This window comes from Herpailurus yagouaroundi, unplaced genomic scaffold (assembly GCF_014898765.1).
Source record: "Herpailurus yagouaroundi ecotype Mexico unplaced genomic scaffold, PumYag 163, whole genome shotgun sequence".
In the NCBI taxonomy this organism is placed as follows: domain Eukaryota; kingdom Metazoa; phylum Chordata; class Mammalia; order Carnivora; family Felidae; genus Herpailurus; species Herpailurus yagouaroundi.
The window spans coordinates 40,280,681-40,288,541 of record NW_024412404.1 but is presented as its reverse complement, the minus strand read 5'-3'; the positions used below and the strand labels follow the sequence as shown (position 1 = coordinate 40,288,541).

Below are 7,861 nucleotides of genomic sequence, written 5' to 3'. Positions count from 1 at the left end.
TTGTCCATTGGGGCTGGGGGCCTTGGTTCCCAGGGGCCACTGGGGCCTGAGGAGGTCAGTTTATGGAGGAAATGGTCTGTACCCGGTACAGCATCACTGGCCCAGGCATTAGGCCCAGAGGATCCCAAGTTGAGCTGACTTCTGTCCCGGAGAGGATCTTAAGAGTAGCCCTTCTAGCAGCAATTATAAGCTCCTCTCCGTGTTGACTTCTGTCATCCCCAGGTCTTAAGCAAAGTTTTGTCAAATGCTAACAATAATAGAAAGACATTAGAGGTCAGAGGCCTGCAGGCAAGCTCGGCCTTCAAAACCGAGACAGGGGGAGACACCAGGATTACTTGACAACTCTAGCTGTCTCTCAAACAAGTCTGTTCAGACATCTTCAAATATGCATTTTAGCACTCCTCTCTGCCAGAGTGTTGACACTCACGCTGGCTTCCCCAGGGCTGAGTGAGGCCTCAGCGGGTCTGTGTCACACCTTCTGGTGCTCAGAGGCACAGCCATCACCAAGAGGCAGGAGAGTGAGCCAGAGGTGCATTCCTGCTTCTCAATCAGTACCTTTTCTGTTTGCAAATCCCTCAGCACAAACCACTTAATACACATGGAGAAATCTGGCCAGACTTCCAAAAGATACAACCCCTGGGGGTAGGGAACAAGGACAGTCTTCCCCCACACCCTGGCCATGACTTCCTGTCCCTACCTCTCAGCTCAAGCTGGGAAGATTCTGAGCATGGATGAGAAAGCAGGAGCTTGGGGACTTCAGTGAAGCCAGATGATGGGTAAAGACCTTGACACTGGGTCTCACTGAGAGCCTGGGGTTGTGCTGCAAGGGTGTGGACTAGCATCTCTCAGAATCTAACTTAGTGCCAGGCTGTGCTAATCTAGTAACTTCCTTTTAGCAACCTTTTTATTTTGAAAATATTAAGGCTACAGAGAAGTTAAAAGAATAGTGTAATAAACTCCCAAATGTCCTTTACCAAGATTCACTGATATTTTACTACGTTTGCTATATTGTCTCTCTCTTTTTTTAATCTTTTATTTTTTTAAAGTTTATTTATTTATTTATGGGGTGGGGGAGGCAGAGAGAGAGGGAGAGAGAGAATCCCAAGCAGGCTTTGCGCCATCAGCACGGAGCCTGATGTGGGACTCAAACCCACAAACCGTGAGATCATGACCCAAGCCAAAATCAAGAGTCAGATGCTTAACTTACTGAACCACCCAGGTGCCCCTTGTGTCTCTCTTTCGTACACACACACACACACACACACACACACACACACACACACACAGGTGTAAATCATTTTAGTATTCTTTTTTCTGAACTATTTGAAGATAAGTTTCAGATATCATAACACTTCATCCCTAAATACTTCAGCACATAGCTCTTAAGAACAAGGATATTTTCTTACCTATCCTTAGGACAGCTATCTTAAATAAAGGAAATGCCATTGATACTATAATCTAATGTATGGTCCTTCTTCTAATTTTGCTCTTTGTCCCATCTATCTTTTGTAGCAATTAAACAAATTTTTTTTAAGTTTATTTTATTTTTGAGAGAAAGAGAGCACGAATGGGGTAGGGCACAGAAGGAGGGAGACAGAATTGCAAGCGGGCTCTGCGCTGTCAGCCCAGAGCCCAATGTGGGGCTTAAACCCATGAAATGTGAGATCATGACCTGAGCCGAGGTCAAGAGTCAGACCTTAACCTACTGAGCCACCCAGGTGCCCCTGCAGCGATTTTTTTCCCCTCAGATCTAGTACCAATCCAGAATCATGTGTTGTGGTTTTGCATCTGAAAGCGTTCTTCTCAATTTCTTTTGCCTTTCATAATATTGACTTTTTGGAAGAGTTTAGATGTCTCACATGTTTCTCATGATTAGATTCAGGGTCTGCATTTGGGAAAGGGATGCCACATGAATGATGCTGTGTCCTTCTTGCTATGTCAGTCTTTAAGTACTGACTCTGGAGTGGGACTGCTGGAATTGGAAAACTGGGTCCACTATCAACCTGTGTAACTTTGGATAAATCACTGAGCCTCTCTAGGTAGGCCTTGCTTTTGTCACCTGTGAAATGGACAGAATAGTATCTACTTCATGAGGTTATTGGGAGGATTAAATGAACTAATCCACAGGAAGTGCTTTGCCCAATGGGTTATTGCTCAGTCGATAGTGGGGGTGTGCTGAAGAGGAAGATGATGTAGGTGATGGCGAGCAGCAGAGCTTCGAAGGGTCCCAGCCCTAGGCTAGTGTCTACCTGAGGACGGAACCAGTGGTTGGCTACTTGACAGGCTGGTGGGTAAGAGAGGCAGGAAGGATATTCGGTCATGTGGGGCTGGGAGGCCCTGGATGACTCACTCTCACTTGTTTACACTGTATCTCTCACCTGCTTCCAGAAAGGCTTTGAAGTGGCTCATAATTAAAGCCTCAGGTCTCAGCCTGCTGGGACGGGAAAGACCATGTCCCCGCTGGAGCTGGCTTGGCCAAGGCTGGCACAGCTGGGTGTGTCTGGGCTCACAGGGAAGGATGGAAGAGGGCCCGACTGCCACAGTGTGAGGGGTGGAGGACGGCAGGTATGAGAGACCAAGGCAAGAAGCTGGGCAGGCCCTGACTGACCACCTGGGGCAGGAAGGACAGAGGGACTGGAGGCTGGGAATGTTCAGGTGAAACAAAGGAACTGGGGAGGGGGAGTGCTGAAAAGGGACTCCACAAAGTCTCCGAATCTAGCTGGGCCCATTTCCTGTATTTGCTGAGTGGCAGTCTTTGGGCTCAGACCATCCCGTAGGACACTCCTGTTGGCCAGCCCTAGGCCCTCCCACTGCCCCAAGGCTAAGGCCCTCTCCACCAACAAGCATCTCTGGAGGGCAAGCCTTTCCACTGGGTTCCAGGTGCCTCTGGCCTCAGGCTGAAATGCTTGTTAGAGGAAATCCTGTCCTCCCTCTACCCCCTTACCAGTTCCCCCACAACCTCCCTCCCTCAGCCCCACCCACCCCACCCTAAGCTGCCCACGCACCTTTATCTGGCAGCAGTTTCAAGGAAGTCCCTGCCCCCAACCTCCTTTCTCCACTTGGGGCCCGAGTTTTGTCTGCCCCTCCCCCACACCATTTCCTGCCTCTTACCTTGAACATCCTGACTTGCCCCCACCTCGGCTCTGCTCAGGTTTCCTTGGCATCCCCACATTACACCAAGTTTTGGCAAGTCCAGCCCAACTGACAGACTTTCCGTCACGCTTCTCTACAGCTACTTAAACCACACTTTACCCTGTAATGGAATACCTCCCATTTGGGGAAGAGGAAGGGGCTCCCCCAGGCGGGATTCAACACATGACAGTTCCTAAAGGTAGGGGCTGGAATTCAGGCTAAAAAGTAAGGTGGCAAAACTGGGGGAGGGGGGTAATCGAAGTGATAGGGACAGCAGCTGCCAGCCTGGGTTACGGGGCTGCCCAAATGGCAGAGGTGGCCCCTGGGCTCAGAGGATCCCACCCCCCCCCCCCCCTGCAGTGCCGAAGGAAACCCCACCCCTGAGATCAAACTAGAGGAGAAGGACAAGGTAAGAGGGAGCCCGGAGAGCAGAGGTCTCAAAGGAAGACCAGAGGACAGGCTGGTAGCTACAGGTACTGTGGTGATCGTTTCATAATGTCTGTAAGTGTTGAATCACTATTGCACACCTGAAACCAGGACGATATTGTGGGTCAACTGCCCGGCAATAACAATTTAAAAACGCTGCTACAGACAACCGAGTGCAGGTTTTTATAGGGACATAGATTTTCAACACATTTGGGTGAACATCAAAGACCACAATTGCTGGATCGTATGTTAAGAGTATGTTTAGTTTTGGAAGAAACTGCCGAACCGTCTTCCAAAGTGGCTGTACCATTTTGCTTTCCCACCAGCAGTGAGCGAGAGTTCCTGTTGCCCCACATCCTCCCCAGCACTTGGGGTTGCCAGTGTTTTGGATTTTGGCCATTCTAACAGGTGTGCAGTGGTAACTCATTGTTTTAATTTGCAGTTCCCTAACGACACGCAACATCTTTTCATGTGCCTATTTTCCATCTGCATGTCTTCTTTGGTGAAGATTCTTTTCAGATCTTTTGCCTATTTTTTTTTAATTTTTTTTTTCAACGTTTATTTATTTTTGGGACAGAGAGAGACAGAGCATGAACGGGGGAGGGGCAGAGAGAGAGGGAGACACAGAATCGGAAGCAGGCTCCAGGCTCTGAGCCATCAGCCCAGAGCCTGACGCGGGGCTCGAACTCATGGACCGCAAGATCGTGACCTGGCTGAAGTCGGACGCTTAACCGACTGCGCCACCCAGGCGCCCCGTCTTTTGCCTATTTTTTAAAAATCGGATTCTTCGTTTTCTTATTGTTAAGTTTTAAGAGTTCTTCATATATTTTATTTTTTAAAAAATCTTAAAAATTTATTCATTTTTGAGAGACAGAGATAGAGTGAGCAGAGGAGGGACAGAGAGAGAGAGGGAGACACAGAATCCGAAGCAGGCTCCAGGCTCTGAGCTATTGGCCTGACGTGGGGCTTGAACTCACAAACTGCGAGATCATGACATGAGCTGAAGTCAGACGCTTAACCGACTGAGCCACCCAGGCGCCCTGTCTCCTATTTGATCTTTTGATGGTGGCTGGTCAATGAAGCATCCAGCTACTGCTTCCCAGGGAGACCGACACCTCCTCGGTGCAGTACCCGGTGAGAGTGTGCTACCAGATGTTCCGTAGGTTGTCACAACAGCCAGAATGCAGGACCTCAAACAACAAGTTCGGTGCTTAACTGTTCATCAGTGAAAACTAGAAGCTGAGCTTCTTCAAATAAAGGAGTAACACCAGAAGAAGAAGTTGTTCCTGGAAAGCACAGATTCATTTAACAGCGAATTTGAAAGGCTCTGGGTCCAAAGATGGACGTGGATACAGAGAAAATTAGAGCTGAAATTGCACAGGCAGAGGAACAGAACTGCAAAAGCTAGAGAGAGGGAGTAAGAGGTGGCAGAGCGAGTCAAACGGGGTCAGAGCAGTATTACTTCCTGAGGAAGAGCGAGCAGCTAAGAAAACCACAGAAAAGAAAGAAGACAAGAAAGAGAATTCCACTGGAGACGGAGAAGGCGCTTTGAAGAAACGAGAAAGCCTAGAGAGTGGTGAAGAAGGCACATCTGCTCCTGAGGACGGGGAGAGTGGGCAGGAGGGGCGACCAGTGATAGTGACACTGGCTTGAGGAGCAACACATGCGACAGGAGAGGGCCACCACGAGATCCTATACCAGAGGACAAGAGCAAAGAGACAGATGTCTCTTTCCCGACAGGTGTCGGGAAATGGCGCCTTGGTTATGCGTTCTAAAGAACTTCTCAGGGGCACCTGGGTGGCTCAGTCAGTTAAGCGTCCGACTTTGGCTCAGGTCTGATCTCGCCATTCGTAGGTTCGAGCCTCGCGTTGGGCTCTGTGCTGACAGCTCGGAGCCTGGAGCCCGCTTCGGATTCTGTGTGTCCCTCTCTCTCTGCCCCTCTCCCGCTCACACCCTGTCTCTCTCTCTCTCCCCAAAATAAATAAACATTAAAGGAAAGAAAGAAAGAACTTTATAAATAAAAAAGTGTTTCTGAGTTAAGAAGAGAACAGTAGAGGGATAGAGCCTGTAGAGGCCATTTTTAGGCAACAGGCTTGAGCAGTGGAAACCTGAGTAAGGCCAAAGGGCCCACGCGACCACTGACCACTAAGCGGCCCACATCGAAATAACCACAGACCCTAACTGGCCAATTACAATCAGTCACAGTCCCTAAAATGGCCCAAAAAGGGGGAAATTCCATATGTTCCCATACTCCCTCACTCCACCCCATATCTGTGATAACTGTGTCCGCGCCCCCCCCCCCCCCCCCCCGGGGGGGGCCCCGCCGGGGGGGGGGGGGTGCGTTGGTGTGCTGCCTGCCACTCCCTTGTGGTCATCTCAAACTTCTATCTCCTTTGTTCCCCCTTCTTTCACTGCCTGCGCCGCAGGCCCCCACCCGATTGGGACTCCCCCCATTGGGTGGCCCCCAGCTCTTCGGAGCACCCGACAAAGCCCTCCTCCATCACGGCATGGCTGGCCAGCTGCTCTCTCCCAAGACTTTGAGTCCTACTGGAGACAGGAAGGCGGAAATGGATGGAGGTCCTTTGTCCATCAGTGTCTGCCATCGTCCATGTCCCATTCTCCCTGCCCCCTCCTCCTCCAGACAGTGGGGCCCTGGCCAGATTGCTCTGGTGTGAAGCTCTTCCTGTCGTTCCTCCTGCCTGGCCTCTGGTTCTCTGGCTTTCCCAGACTCCTTCCGATACATCCCATTTTCGTGTAAGCTAAGTTAGCTACGTAAGTCGGTTTCTGTCGCTTGCAGTCAGGGAACTCGAAGCGATACGTGTCGGGAAATGGCTATCCCAGCCACGACTCTATATGTTCTCCCGGTTTAGTAATGACAAGCTAGAGCTCTGTAGCCCACCTTTACATTTCTGAGAGAACCAACCCATTGGCCAGCTTAAGTTAGGTTGGCCCAATCAGGCTGGCTCTAGAAGAAGGCAGAGTAACATAACGTTAACAAGGCTAACGGGGAGGTGGCAGGACCTACATCCACATACGGCTGTGTAGACTGTGCAGTGTGTAACTCCAAGGGGCCCCCTCCACGCTGCAGACATCGTAAAGGTGCATATTCATAATGAAACTGTTTTGGCAGATGGCAATAAAGTGTGTTGAGAAATGGGCGCTTTTGTTCCTAATTCTCATTGAAGTGTCCCATGGGCTAGTGACCACCCGAGCTGGGCCTGCTCCTCAGCATGGGGTGGTTTGGGGGGCAGCTCTTAGAGAAAATAGCATGGGCCAGACACACCCCAATAGTGGTTCTACATATGATACGTAGCTGGGGGGGGGGGGTGTCCAGTGACCTTGATATCTGGCGCACACATACCATCGCTTCTTAATGTGCAATACTGGTTGTGAAGCATCTAACGTTTAGAAGGCGGTTCGAGGGTCTGGAATAAGAGAGGATGAGGGGGGAGAAGGTCGGGGCAGCAAACTCTGACAAGCTAGGTTCCACCCAAGGGGTTCAGGGCTACTGCACATTTCTAGAAAATTCACCAAAATATTTATCCTCTTTGTATCTCCCTTGGAGAGCGTTCATTGAGTCAGTCAATGGCTGTGTGTCAGCTCTGCATCATGGGCTGGGGGTACAGCAGGAGTAAGAGAGGCAAGGTCTGGTCTAGTGCGGGAGAGACACACGACAAATATTTACCAGATTATGCACTTGCTATGAAAGGGGAAGCCCAGGGTATTAGGAGAGTGCCCTTGTAATAGGGGGATCAGGCTTAGGAAAAGCTGCAGGGTGAGTAGGATTCAACTGGGTGAAAAGGGGGGTAGTGTGGATGAGGAAGGATTTAAGCTACAGGCTAAGCTCCTGTTAGAAAGAAACTGAAAAATGCAATGGGTCAAATAAGATAGAAGTGCTTCCTCTTCCCTGTAAACTTCTAGCAGGTGGCAGGGTCCAAAACGAGTAGTTGTCTCAGCTCTGTGAAGTCAGATCAAAGTAACAGTGGTTTAGGGGTGCCTGGCTGGGTCAGTCTGAAGAGTATGCTACTCTTGATCTTGGGGTTGTGAGTTCGAGTCCTCCGTTGGGTGTAGCGATTACTTAACAATGAAATCTTAAAGGGGCGCCTGGGTGGCACAGTCGGTTAGGCATCCGACTTCGGCTCAGGTCATGATCTCACGGTTTGTGGGTTCGAGCCCCACATCGAGCTCTCTGCTGTCAGCACAGAGCCTGCTTTGGATCTTCTGTCCCCCCCTCGCGGCCCCCCCCCCCCCCCACTTGCATGTGCTCTCTCTCTCAAAAATAAATAAACATTAAAAAAAATAA

At 50.1% G+C, this 7,861-nt stretch overlaps 1 pseudogene; it reads left to right on the top strand.

Annotated features, from left to right (window-relative positions):
• The first annotated feature begins 4,616 nt into the window (after window positions 1-4,616).
• LOC121037470 (SWI/SNF-related matrix-associated actin-dependent regulator of chromatin subfamily E member 1-like) lies at window positions 4,617-5,333 on the top strand (annotated as a pseudogene).
• Window positions 5,334-7,861: the final 2,528 nt, after the last annotated feature.